The sequence below is a fragment of the Hyperolius riggenbachi genome, chromosome 1 (assembly GCF_040937935.1).
Source record: "Hyperolius riggenbachi isolate aHypRig1 chromosome 1, aHypRig1.pri, whole genome shotgun sequence".
NCBI classification, from domain to species: domain Eukaryota; kingdom Metazoa; phylum Chordata; class Amphibia; order Anura; family Hyperoliidae; genus Hyperolius; species Hyperolius riggenbachi.
The window spans coordinates 112,445,237-112,460,335 of record NC_090646.1 but is presented as its reverse complement, the minus strand read 5'-3'; the positions used below and the strand labels follow the sequence as shown (position 1 = coordinate 112,460,335).

Here is a 15,099-nt window from a genome sequence, read left to right as displayed (position 1 = left end):
CCGCAGACATTGCCACGTGAGTGGGCAGATATGGGCGTGCACGCATGTGGGCGGACGTGCAGCCGCATGCGCTGACTGTCAATATAGCGCCCGTTTTTCAAGCCGGCCCAATTGACAAGTTTTAACAATATTTAATATCTGCATTAAAGTGGACCTGAAATCAGAACGTCTTCTCTGCTCTAAAAGATACGCAAAAGGATAATAACCTTTACAGAAAAACATGTATTTGTGCTGATACAAATCCTGCAATAAATCTGAAGTATGTTTACTTCCTCCTTTCATGGAAGCAGACACATTGTTAAAATCTTGTGTTTACAAATTAGCTGCTCTGCCGTGGCAGAGGAGATTCCTGACCTGACCCAGCTAAGAGATTAAATTACGGTGGTGATTAGTCACAAATGAGGGGGAATTAGACAGGCTAAACTCTCTAAATACATACAGGGTACATTTCTCTCTGTTTTCCTTACGTCTTGTGGAATAGTTCAGGTCCTTTTTAACATTATCTTCCAGTAGGGAGATATTCAGACGGTGTCTGCCTCTTTTCTGCTGAAGTCATTTGCTAAATCAGTATGCTGGATGCCATTCACTGCCAAAGACTGAAATGCCAAGAGCTGTGGCCATATCCCATCTAAAATAGTTTAATCCTCCTGTAAAACTGACTAAACAGCAGAGTAATCGCTCACACTGCTCCAGAGACTGGCAAAAGCCCTCTGGAAATAAGAATCCTGATCCTGCTTTGCAGAGATATCAGCATGTCAAGCCAACAGCAGAAGAATGGGCTGATAATACTGGAAAGGTCTCGGGGCAGAGTATGCCGGTACATTGATATTGAAGTTTGCTTCCTTTAATATACAGTATTACTTTCCAGGATGAAAAAAAATGCTGAAAACAAAACTGGCCGCAAACAGAGAAATTTGGATGCAGCCTTCTTACACCATCTCTTGTAAAACCTTTGCAAAATAAAACAATTGTTCAAATGTTTTAAAGTGACCTAAAAGGACCATTTGTTGCAAATCTTACATTCAATAAAACAATATACTGTATATATTTTTTAATTAAAAATGATCGCAATCTATTGTTCTTGTCAGTTTATTATTGCATAGATGCGATTAAGGGCCTGTACACACTGCTGGGCTTTTAAAATCGCATGCGATTTTTAAATCGCAAGCCTTCATGAGAATAGGAAAAACGCATCGCCCCAGTGTGTACAGGTCTCCACGATTTTCATTATTTTTCAAATGATCTTGTGATTAAAAAGCGCATGCGATTTGAAAAGCGCATTGCAAGCGCAGCAGTGTGTACAAGCCCTTAAACTGTTAGGCTACGTTTCCACTAGTGCGATGCGATTCCATTGTGGAAAACGCATAAACTAATTCGCATACGGATGCAAATTTCCTTTGCGTCTGTATGTGAACTTTAACGCAAAAACGCATGCATTTTCTGGAATTTTGTAAGTATGCAAATTTAACCATGTCAGTGCCTGTGTGCTTTTACATAAATTTTATGCGAAAACGTAGTGAAAGTGCATGCGATTTTCCTACTAATTAAATTACATGCGAATCGCACACTAGCCTTGCGGTGTGCGAATTCTGATAGCTCTGCTGTGCAGATTTTTTCTGCGCAGTCCTCCGCACAGATTTCCTGACAAATGGAAATAGGCCCATTGACTATTATTGGGTATGCGAATCTGCATGCAGAAAACGCATGCAGATTCGCTCTAGTGGGAACAAGCCCTTACTGCAGGTGTAAATGTAATCAAGTGTGACTCTCTAAACTGTTTGAAGAACAGTGTCCTATCTCTTAATGAAAGGGTCATTGTAAATGAGCATCTTCCTGCCAGAGTTGGCATTAATGTCCGACAGTTTGAATGCTCCTGACCCCTGTAGACTCTCTGGCTTATGCATAGGTCAGCGGTAGGGCACAGATTTTGGAATAAAGAATCTATTGTGTTTTTACATATACTTACGTGGATGGCCACGTGTCTGTACAGCCTCAGAGCAGCAATGCTGCCTGAGGGATCTGATCCTGATCCCCCACCTGGCGACATCAGCCTAGACCAGGTATGGGCAAACTTGGCCTTCCAGCTGTTGAGGAACTACAAGTCCCACAATGCATTGCAGGAGTCTGACAGCCACAGTCATGACTCATAAAGGCAAATGCATTGTGGGATTTGTAGTTCCTTAACAGCTGGAGGGCCAAGTTTGCCCATGCCTGGCCTAGACTCTAGCATGTGTACAGGCTTTAATTGTACCAACTATCGTGGACTTTTGTTTTTAATAAATCCAGGCCTGTACTTATTATTTAAAAAAAACATTTTCACTGCACATATGTCCTCGTTACTTTATTTGCACAACTAGGTCACCAAACTTTCCACATGTCTTTGCTGTAGCCTGATATGATGCAGTTGAGAGTTGCAAACTACGTCATAATTTTATTTTATTTATTTTTTTAAATAAAACCAGGTCAGCTTTTCATGATCATTTATATTTTCCAACGACCTTAATAAATCAGGATTCATGCTATTATTATATACATACCTGTACGTTACACCCCAACTGAGAATGTCATTGTTGTTTTTGCTAGTGAGCTTTAAAAAGGAACTTTAACCAAGGATTGAAATTCATCCCAATCAGTAGCTGATACCCCCTTTTCCACGAGGAATCATTTATCTTTTCTCAAAAAGGTCATCATAGGGGCCTGTATGGCTGATAATGTGGTGAAACCCCTCCCACAGTGTGATGTCATGACCATGGTCCTGACAGTTTGCGGTCTGTTAGCCTCGTTGCTGTTATGCCTCAGCAAGTGGTTGCCCATGGCAACCCACCAGCTCAGGACTTTCACTACAGAACTGTTTTTCCTTCCAGGACCTTTAGACGTTCCTGCGCAATCTAGTGGCTGGAATCTGCTATGCATCCCTGTTTGCATGTGAGCAGGTGAGCTCACTTCCTGCATTATGTTTTATAAGCACTTCCTGGTCTCAGTCTGAATGCCTGCACATCACATCAGGTTTTCTGAGTCCCTGTTCCCTGAGTTCCTGAGAGACTTTAACCATTATGAACTAATATCCTGGCTTTGATCGCTGGCAACCCTTTGACTACCCGTTTGACTTACGTTCCTGTACCACTCCTGTTTCGGGCTTATTTCCTGTTAATGGACTCCTGGCTTATCTCTGACTACGTCTACTGTCTGTTGTACCTGTACCTCGCATCAGATTATCCAGTTGCACTCAGCAGTCGCCTTCAGGGCGCACCCATCTGGTCTCCAGGGCTGCACCCATCCAGCCACTCAGAGGATTCATGTATTCCAGGTACGTGACAGCATTGTGGGAATTAACGACTTTTTCCAACTGCCAAGCAAGCAATATTGCCCTGCTCTGTGCATAGAAAGTCTCTCAGTAACAAACATTCCATACAGATCAACTGGCAGAACTAACGATGTCACCGCCAGTGATACATTTCAGAATGTACAGTAAGTCAGGGAGAGGATAGATTTTACAATGGCCAAACACTGATTAAATAATCTATAAATGAATATTGTAAAAAATAAGTAATTTTCTGTTTCAATAGATTTTTATTGAAAGATGTTTGAATTATAACAAGAACAGTGTAACAGTATTCAAACAAATGATGCATAAAAGGCACATCCATAAAAATAAGCAATTTTATTTATTATGTTATTTTCACTACAGTTCCTCTTTAACAACTTCACCCCAAAGCGTTTTTTTCCCTAACGGACAAGAGCAATTTTCACCTTTCAATGCTCATCCACACCGGCATATTTACCTAAAATGGAAGAGTTTCCACCCAGAACACACCAAAAAATCTATTGTTTACAGCCAGGCTCTGAGGTATAACCGAATATGTTCTAATTCAGAGGACAGAGACAGACTACTTATGTCACTACGTAATATATTCATAGATCAGGGATATCATCAACAAATCGTTGATGATCAAATACACAGAGCAACTTTAAAATCAAGAGAGGAACTGTTGAAGTACACCCCAAAGACTGAAAACAACAGAATCCCAATTGTGGTCACCTACAACCCAAAATTAAAGACACTGAGGAAGATATCGAAAGCCCTACAACCGATACTCCACAAAGACAAATGCCTGAAGGATGTTTTTCCTGATTTACCACTGCTTGCTTTCAGACAATCTCCCAATTTGAGACAAATGATTATCAGAAGTGCATTATCTACACCAGAAACTCCAGGCACATTGCCCTGCAATAACACAAGGTGTGAGACCTGCCCTTATATTTTGGGCACAAGCCAAATACAAATACCAAACTCACAGAAATATCATCAAATACAAGACTAATTTTCCTGTGAGTCATCCAATGTTGTATACATGATACGCTGCATGAAATTCCCCTCAAGACGAATCTATATAGGAGAAACAGGACAAAAACTGCGCACAAGAATGAACCATCACCGCTTTAAAATCAATGAGGGTAAAATGGACACACCAGTGGGCCAACACTTCTGTGAATCAGGACACAACATGCAAGATCTAAAAGTACTTATTCTTAAGGGTAACTTCAAAAATTGAACAATCAAGAAACATTTCTGAGTACAAATTTATGAAAATCTTAAAGACATTAACAGAAGGTTTAAATTGTGGAACAGGATTCATGACTCCTTATGTAGCATAATTGATTTGGCTTCATGATTTTCAGAAACCTGCTGGATTTCATGTATAGTTGCACTAACTCACTGGCTTCAGCCTGCTGATCACCTGACACCTAACGGATAAACAGTAACCAGCACAACTGTCATCTTCGTGTTTACTATTTACCTGTATCAGTGTTTTACTTCAGCTTACATCTGGAAATATGCCTGAAGAAGGGGACTAGATCCCAGAAAGCTTGCATAATTTAACTCTATCAGTTAGCCATTAAAAGGTATTATTTTTTACAAAACGTTTTTTCTACCTATATAATTTGTTTGGCTAACACGGTACAGAAACTTTTTTGCTAGTAATCACAATTAAATTATCTATATCTTGGTTTTTTTCACCACCAATTAGGCTTTTTGGGGTTGATATTTGTTTTCAATAATTACTTTATTTTCTATGCATTTTAAAGGGAAAAACCAAGGAAAAAATGAAAGAATACACTATTTCTCCAATTTCATCCCCTATAGTTTTAATATAAACACTGCTATTGTACATAAAACCCACACATTTTATCTGCCTATTTGTCCTGGTTATCACAAGATTTTAATTATGTCCCTAGTACAAAGTATGGTGACAATATATTATTTGGAAATAAAGGTGTATTTTTTCTATGGTTTTTTTTGCTCACTAATCTCACGTGCACGCACGCGGGAGCACGCAGCACTGTTTGACTTATAAAAACGTCCTGGAGCCATTAAGAGGCTCTAGCAGGATGTTTTTATAAGTCTGGTTGTCATTAAGTGGTTAAGATGTTATGTCCATTCCTGTGACATAATTCTGAAATCTTACGAGCCGAGGATTGATTGCCGGCTCAGAGTTTTATGCAACGAGTCTACCGAACAATATTTGCCTGGCGTGATCAGCCTTCCCACCCTATAGGAAAGCCGCATTGTGACAGCACCAGTAATCACGTCTGTCGCTTTAACCTTGTGTGCCGATATTTACCTAAGTATAACGATCTGGCTGCGCTTTAAATAGAAAGTGACTGAGCGAGCACACGTTACCCAACAATGTGCCGTGTGGAGGTTACAGACGTGCACATGTTCCCTGGCATTAAATAATACCGTCCATTTATGGCTTCATAAACAGCGCTCTGTTAAAGAGCCTTTCAGAATGGGAAGAAGGAAAAGTCATCAGGTGACTGCATGGCTTGGTGTTAATAGCTGCATGTTAAACAGAGGCTCCGGCAGGCCGCACAGTAGTCTATCAGCCAGAGACTGCATGTATTTCTAGTAGTTACAGCGGACTAATGTGACTTTCTTGGACGCTCTCCTTTCTATTACATATTCATGAAAGGAAATATTAACACCTGAGAAAATACGGCTTCTCCGTGCTGCCTCACTGCTGCCCCATAGTTACTCATTCATGTCATCGCGCACGTGTGAGCTGCGTCTGGGGCCTGCCCTGAAGAAAACCCGCCAGAGGGCTCCAATAGGGACTCTGTAGCAGTAAACGTATACAAACATCGGCCTGCATAACTGCTAATCCTCCGGCAGACAGACACACTTAAAGGAATTTTCCAGAAAAATGAATAGCGCTTCTTCCTTCGCGCCTGGTTCTGTTCTTCTTCTTCAATAAAATCGTCCATTAATTCATGTTCTATTTACTCAGCTGGCAATTGCACATTGGCCAGTCAGTAAACGCTAAAAATGAGCAATGAAAAATGACTGTAAGGATGAATTTAAAGCAATTTTATTCATAAAGATCTTTTGGAAGGACGGCAACTGTTTCATAAGTCAATCTCCTCGTCTGCTTTTTCTGCTTCAGGGGACTTATATGTAAGTGTGCTTAACCCCCCCGGCTGAGATATTTGAGCTCAGAGCGGAGCTCGAGCCAGCCCAAACCGCTGCGCGCTTTTGTTTTCCTGAGTCCGATCTCGATCGGCGCTTGTCAGCAGGACCCATGCTTCTCCCCTCCGGCCACCGGGATCCCCTTTACCTTCATTCTTCATCCTGGATCCCGGCGGTCAATCAGGACGGCCAAGCGGCGGTGTGCAGTGTGACGTCGGGCGGCGTGACATCACTGGGGGGCACGCAGGGTCCCCTTCCTCAGATACGTGCAGACAAAATTGTCTGCACGTATCTGAGGAAGGGGACCCTGCGTGGCCCCGAAACAATTGTCATGCATAGTGTTGACACATTATGATGGAATAAAACTATCTTTGGCTTATCTGAAAAGCTGGTGTGCGAACCTACCTTTGGACTTTTGGAACATTATCTGATGTTGCTTTGCATCAAAGGTTCAGCACCCACATACAGTACGGAAAGGTGTGCCGCTCCTGACTCTACAATTGCATCACTGGGGGGCAGGCATGAAAAATTAAAGTGGACCCTAACTATTGAACAGGGCAGAAGCAAAAAGAGATCTCAATCCGTATATATGTACTGTATATATAATATATTAAGAGAGAGGTAGGGAAAGAGAGAGTTTAGCCTGTCTAATTCCTCCTCATTTGTCTCTAATCACAAGTTGTATTTTGATCTCTCCCCTGTGTCACCTTACTGTTACCGATTTTTCCCTGGACTTTGACTACTCTCAGCCTGCCGCCTGCATTGACGTCTGCCTGGAGTTTGACTACTCTCAGCCCACCTCCTGTCTGTAGTTTGACTACTCTCAGCCTGCTGCCTGGACCGACGTCTGCCTGGATTTTGACTACTCTCCGCCTGCCGCCTGCACCGACGTCTGCCTGGATTTTGACTAGGGATGATCGGAAAGAGCAAATTCCATTCCGGCGGAAATCACGGATTCCGTCAGTGTTAAATTCCGTCGCTATGAAAATTTGTATGAAATTCCGCGGAATTCCGGATTCCATCGGAAAAATTGCTAAAGTTACCTTGTTTATCCTATATGGTAGCCCATAGACCCTATTAACTGGTCCTTTAGTCCCTCCCTTTCTCCTCTCCCGGAGGGAGGAGGGTCTCGTCTTCCAGGGAATTGTAGTATTTCAGAAACCAGCTTACATACCGTGGCTGGGAATTAAACCCAGGTCTCAGTGTGTGGTAGGTAACTCACTTAACCAATAAACCAGCACCAACACTACATTCTGAAGCCAGCCTAGCATGTACCATTATGATGTATCCAACAGAAAAATTAGCTTGCTTAAGGATTTGTAGCATGTCAAAAGCCAACTCACATTGGCCGGGAATTGAACCCAGGTCTAGTGCTCGGTAGGCTGCTATCCTAACCATTATACCACCAACACAACACACTCCAATGCTACATGCTGAAGCCAGCCTAGCATGTACCATTGTGATATACCCAAGAGAAAAATTATCTCTCTCTCTCTCTCTCTCTCTAGGACTTGATGCCATTGAACTGAATTTTCAGCTTAAAACCATCAACGAATACCGACAGAATTTCACAGGCAATTTCGGAATTCTGCCAGATTGAAAAAGCAATTCTGTTCCGACCAAACGTAAAGGAATGACCAATTTCTGCCTAAAATTGTGGGAAATACAATTCCACGGAAAGCGGCGACCTTCCCTACTAGAGAGAGAGAGAGAGAAAGAGAGAGAGAGAGAGAGAGAGAGAGAGATGAATCTACCTGGCTATCTGGGGTTCTCTTTGGACAACTGTTGAACACAAAAGGCAAGGCCATGCCTGGGTGGGCTTGAACCACCAACCTTGCAGTTAACAGCCAAACACGCTAACCAATTGTGCCACACAGACTGTGTACCACAAAGAATGTGCATGCAGTTGCTGGTGAATGATTGAGTGTTGTTGGTGGTATAGTGGTTTAGTGAGTTACCTACCACACACTAAGACCCGGGTTCAATTCCCAGCCATTATATGTAAGCTGGCTTTTGAAATAGTACAATTCCGTGGATTAAGCAAGCTAATTTTTCTCTTTGATATATCATAACGGTACATGCTAGGCTGGCTTCAGCATGTAGTGTTGTTGGTGGTATAGTGGTTAAGTGAGTTACCTACCACACACTGAGACCTGAGTTCAGTTCCCAGCCACGATATGTAAGCTGGCTTTTGAAATAGTACAATTCCGTGGATTAAGCAAGCTAATTTTTCTCTTTGATATATCATAATGGTACATGCTAGGCTGGCTTCAGCATGTAGTGTTGTTGGTGGTATAGTGGTTAAGTGAGTTACCTACCACACACTGAGACCTGGGTTCAATTCCCAGCCACGGTATGTAAGCTAGCTTTTGAAATAGTACAATTCCGTGGATTGAGCAAGCTAATTTTTCTCTTTGATATATCATAATGGTACATGCTAGGCTGGCTTCAGCTTGTAGTGTTGTTGGTGGTATAGTGGTTAAGTGAGTTACCTACCACACACTGAGACCTGGGTTCAATTCCCAGCCACAGTATTTAAGCTGGCTTTTGAAATAGTACACATTCCCTGGAAGATGAGACCCTCCTCCCTCCAGGAGGAGGGAGGAAGAGAATCAGGTGGAAATTAGTAAGGTGAGGAAATAAATTTGAATTCCGTAAAATTCCGCGGAATTTTAAAATTTTCAGCGGAATTCCGTTTTAGAACTATAGCAGTTCCGTTCCGACCATGGAATCGGAATTGACCAAATTCCGGACGGAATCACGGAATTTACAATTCCGCGGAATCCAGCGACCATCCCTAATTTTGACTACTCTCTGCCTGCCGCCTGCACTGACCTCTGTGTGGATTTTGACTACTCTCTCCCTGCCTTATTTGTACAGATTCACAATTTTTTAAGTTTATTCATACATGTATTTAATTTAACAAATTCTAGTGTTCTAGTCTGTTATTTATATGCAGAATGTCTACCAGGCTTTTATTCTGACATATTTTGGTGAGTTACGATTTAAGACCCCGTCACGCTGATGGGCGTGAACGCGGTGGCTCCCCCAGGACCGCCTAACGCCAACCGGCGTAAAGTCCTGGGGGAGTGTTTTGCAGGGGATCGCGCATGCCCATGCGCGCATCCCCGCTTGGATGACGGAGCACCGCTCCGCCCTCAGTCTCCCAGCGGCGATCACCGCTCACAGACTGTTAGACAGCAAAACCGCCATTTTTTATGGCTGCACAGCAATGCGATCTACGGCAGCGCTGTACTGGGGACAGCCTTGTGACACGGCTGTCCCCTCCAGAGGCTAAGGGGTGATCGGCTTTGATAGGCTGAAGCATATCACAGCCGATCACAGTGATTGGCTGGCGGGGGAAGGGAGCTAGGGGGAAAAAAACACATTTTATTACAAAAATTATCAAAAATATTTACAATAAAATAAACAAACATCCTGGGAGCTCTGTTGGTGGGCAGAAAAGGGGGGGATCACTTGTGTGCTGAGTTGTGCGGCCCTGCAGCGAGGCCTCAAAGCTACAATGGCCCATTTACAGAAAAATGGCCTGGTCTTTAGGGGGGTTTAACACTGCGGTCCTCAAGTGGTTAAGAACTCTCCCACACCCTGTCCATCAATCATGCTGCAAGCCTGGAAACCTTCAAGCATACAGTACTCTCTAAACACACCTTTTCAGACAAGCCTATGATTTGCTATAGGCTGCATTGGAGGCTCACTGCCTCATCCGCTAACCCGTGCGTCTCTTTCCCTAGTGTCTCCACCCCACTACCCTCTAGACCAGTGCTGTCCAACTGGCGGCCCGCGGGCCGCATCCGGCCCGCCAGGCCACCTGCTGCGGCCCGCTCGTCTCCCTGGGATGCAGGCATGGCTTGCGCTATGGGCGCCATGCCTGCTCCCTCTTATTGTGTCCCCGCTGGCCTCTCCGGTGTCCCCGCTGGCCTCTCCTATGTCCCCCTGCTGCCGCTGCCTCTCCTATGTCCCCCCGCTGCCGCTGCCTCACAGATCAGACCTCACAGATCGCGGCGACTGATGTAAACAGAGGGCGCATGGTACCCGCACGGAGTACGTCACATGCGGAAGTGAATCATTAGTCACTTCCGCATGTGACGTTCTGCCGCGCGGGTGTCATGCGCGCGCTCTGCTTGCTTCAGTCGCCGCGATCTGTGAGGTCTGATCTGTGAGGCAGCAGCGGCATCGTCAGCGGGGACACCGGAGAGGCCAGCGGGGACACAGGAGAGGCCAGCCCCAGAGGTAACGGGCTCGCTACTGGAGGGGGCACCTGTCACTAGCTGGGGGGGCTCCTGTCACTATCTAACTGGGGGGGCTCCTGTCACTATCTAACTGGGGGGGCACCTGTCACTATCTAACTGGGGGGGCTCCTGTCACTATCTAACTGGGGGGGCACCTGTCACTATCTAACTGGGGGGGGGACACCTGTCACTATCTAGCTGGGGGGGGACACCTGTCACTATCTAGCTGGGGGGCACCTGTCACTATCTAAGTGGGGGGCACCTGTCACTATCTAAGTGGGGGGCACCTGTCACTATCACAGTTTATTTTCAACTTGGATTTTCCATAATGTTCATGTATGAGTTAAAACGTTTGTATGTAGTTTAAATTGCTGTTGCCACTTTGCGATAAGTGACTTTTGGGTTGCAGTTTGGACACTCGGCCTCCAAAAGGTTCACCACCACTATCCTAATCTAATGTCCCACATTGCTAAGTTCATGTAAATTTGTCTCCACCCGTGGCCACACCCGCATTCTGGTCCATGGCCACACCCATTTTTCGGCGCGGCGCGCTACGCTCAATGGTACCCTCGTGTTTTCTGGCGCGCCACACAACTTCACTATTATTTTAAATTGCATTTTGTGCAAAGTGCTGCCAATCTAATTATACTTTAATTGCATTTTTTCCGGGGGGGGGGGGGGGGGGGGGGGCTGCGGCTCTAGCAAGAACCTTCGGCCCTCCACCATGGGGTCTGAAAAAAAAATGGCCCTCCATGCCCATGAAGTTGGACAGCACTGTTTTAGATGAAAGCATTTTTTAGGCATTCTAACCTTAAATATCATACTACAGATATTGATAATAAACAATCACTTTTACTACTACACAGTGAGGTATAATTCTGGTATCATTACTGTCATGGGACAACACCGCTGCTATGGTCTAGACAGTACCTACACAAGGTTGCTCTAAACCACACACTGTCTGGGGTATCTTTCTCCACTTTATGGTAGGCATGTCTCAGACTGAGAATTAGAAATGTCAACCCAACTACGTATTTACTCACATAAATGGGCAAAGTGGTAAAGAACAAAAGAAAAAAAGTGTCATTTCCAATCAGTATGCAATCAGTGTATGTATATCACTGACACAGAAAAAGGCAGGTCAGGACTTTTATGGGTTGGCTATGTGGGTGCATTTCTTTATTTTTGAAAGAACTTGAAGGCAGAGTTTAAATTCTGATTGCAATTTTATACCATGCTGACTCTTTTCTCCATTTTTGCATCCTGTTATTCTGGCTCTCAAATTCTTTGTGACTGTATCAAGGTCAGTTAAAGGGGGTTGTAACATCCAAAAATAAGAAAATGGAAGAAAAATAGAGCCCAAAAATGTAAACTCCCTTTTATTAACTAAAATAAGTCCCAAATTTGTCTCCCTGGTTTTCTTTTTAATTTTTACCGGGTCTGGTTGCCTGTGCAGTGTCAGCAAATGTGTGGGAAGTTTTTTAAGCTACAGTAAAAAGATTCTTTTTGCATGCAAATAACAGAAAGCTTCCTATTTTGTATAAGATAAGGACACTGTGACCAGAAGGTAATTGCACCCTGTACCCTTAGGTCTACACAGTGATAGAAGCCTGTTGCTGCTGTATAGGGGATGTTTGCCATGGAAGAGACAATAAGCTGTTGCATTAGGGAGGGAAAATTAATACCGAGCTGGGTTAAAAAAACAGAGCAGAAGTGATGTCAGTTTTGGTATCACAGACAAACCATAAAAGCAGCAGAAATATTATTTTTCTTTTTTTTTTCACGCCTCCTAAATCTGACAGTGAACACTAAAAACAACAGGATAGGTAAGCTAAATAAAAGGATTTCTTATTGCAAGCAGGGCAGGGGATAAGAGTTACACGTGGTTCTTATAAACAGACGTGGGAAGGGTAAATGTCTTATTGCAAAAAGATGAGACTCTGATGAGGGCCGCAGCTAAAAAAATGTTTTCACACCACAATGTCTTGGCACCACTTAGCTGATGTGCTATTCGCTTACTAAACACATACATTAATTTAATTATTTAAGTATTTATATAGCACCAACATATTATGCAGCGCTGTACAGAGTATACTGTCTTATTACTAATACTAACTGTCCCTCAGAGGGGCTCACAATCTGGTCCCTACTATAGTCATATGTCTATATCATGTAGTGCATGTATCATAGTCTAGGGCCAATTTTCAGGGAAGCCAATTAACTCATGTGTATGTTTTTGGGGTGTGGGAGGATTTTGACTACTCTGTGCCTTCCGCCTGCACCAACCTCTGCCTAGATTTCGACTACTCCCTGCTGCCTGCACTGACCTCTGCCTGGATTTTGACTACTCTCTGCCTGCCGCCTAAGACTGATAGCAAAGGGGAAAAAAATTTCAGAAAGGAATCACGTTATTACTGTCCTGATTGTGATGTTGCCCTCTGTGCCATTCCCTGTTTCAAAATATACCACACACGGGAAGTGTTTTAGATATATATTTATATATAGATACTGCATAGTCTGGTGCCTTATTTGTACAGTTTCAATATTTTTTTTAGTTTTTGCATAAATTTAATTATTTCAACAATGTTGTGTTCTAGTCTTTTTTTTATATGCGGGATGTCTACAAGACCATTATTGTGACATATTTTGGTGAGTATAGGCGTAAGAATTGGAGGCCTAAAATTCTTGAAAAAAATGTACCGCTTTTAGACCCATAAATCCAGAAAGAAATGAGCCACCAGGGAGGTTAAATCACCAGCAAGCAAGAAAATAAACAAAATAATTTTGATATTACTTTTTCCACTTCCTTTTGGTGGTTTTTCAATTGATAAATGCTGAAAAGTTATTTTAAACAGAAGGTGAAAAACCTATATAGGCCCCTTGGCACATATGCAATTCCCTTTTTCTCCTGAGTTTTCTCCTAGGAGATACATTTTCATCTTCTATTTCGAATAACATTTTATCATTTCACAATTGAAAAAAATACCAAAAATAGTTGAAACAGGACTATCAAAATTATTTTAACTGCTTGCTGGTGGCTTCTAAGGCATTTGATTGACAAGTTTGAAAATATCACCTAGGAGAAAACTGAGGAAGTGAATTTTAAAATAAAAAAGGACACTTACCTATGGGGAAGGATGGCTCTGGGTCCTATAGAACCTTCTTTCCATGCCTTTCCCAGTGTTCCAGCACTGTCACCCGTTTCAATCTGCCGACACTGGAGGTTTCGGGAGCCTGAAGACGGGCGGCTCCGTACTGCACGTGTGCTCAGGAGAGTGTGCTCACACATGTGCAGTACGGAGCCACTCGTCTTCAGGAGCACTCGGACCCCTGAAGCCTTTCATGGCCTCTAACAGGGGTGACAGTGCTGCAACGAGGGGACCGTGAGAAGAACGGGAAGGCTCTATAGGTCCCAGAGCCTTCCCTCGCCATAGACAAGTATCTGTTTTTTTATTCACTTCATTGTTGCTTGAAGTAAATATTAATGTGTCCAGTTACTTACCTGGGGCTTTTTTCAGCCCCTGAAGTCCTCCTGCACCCTCATCATCATTCCACCCTGCTCTGTTCCTCTGCTCTCCCCCTCTGAAAGCTGGATTATTCAGCCAGTTGCCGTCTGCGCTTCCGCACACCTCTTTGATCCACCTCTTGATGCCTGGAGCGTTCTGTGCATGTGCAGTAGCAATTTTTTACTTGCATAAGAGCAGAAGACCAAGGGCACATGATAGAGGAGGCACGTGGCACGAGGCCAGGCATGCGGCAGTCGGAGGGGGGCAGCGGAGGAACAGAGCAGCACAGAATGAAGGGAGGGACCAGGAGGACTTCAGGGGGCAGGAAGAAGCTCCAGGTAAGTAACTGGCCACAATAATATTCACGTAATATTTACTTTAATATTATGGGCCTGATTCACAAAGCGGTGCTAACAGTTAGCACGCTGGTGAAAAGCCCTTTATCATGCCTAAACTCAGTTTAGGCATGATAAGTTTAGGTGTGATAAGTTTAGGTGTGATAAGTTTAAGCATGATAAGTTTAGGTGTGATAAGTTTAGGCATGATAAGTTAAAGCACCAACTGCGTTAGCACCGCAGTGCACAGCTGATTAAAAGTTTTGCGCTAGCAAAGTCTGGTGCACATCGCATAGAGTTTAATGGCGCTGCTTTGCGTGCGGGACTTTGCACGCTATCTACACTTATCTAAACTTAGCATGCCTAAACTTATCACACCTAAACTTAACACACCTAAACTTATCACGCCTAAACTGGCTTTTCACCAGCATGGTGCAATGGTTATCACGCCTAAAGTCTCCAACTGGGTTAGCACCGCTTTGTGAATCGAGCCCTATGTGTGTTTGTGTGTGTGTGGAGGGGTAACTTACTGTGGAGGG

At 43.6% G+C, this 15,099-nt stretch overlaps 1 long non-coding RNA gene across 1 annotated transcript in view; it reads left to right on the top strand.

Annotated features, from left to right (window-relative positions):
- Positions 1-4,771: 4,771 nt before the first annotated feature.
- Positions 4,772-15,099, top strand: part of LOC137546001 (uncharacterized) — a 32,321-nt gene continuing 21,993 nt past the window's right edge. Inside the window, exon 1 of the long non-coding RNA XR_011026146.1 lies at positions 4,772-4,905. This is a non-coding gene — a long non-coding RNA (uncharacterized lncRNA). The remainder of the gene's footprint in view (positions 4,906-15,099) is intronic.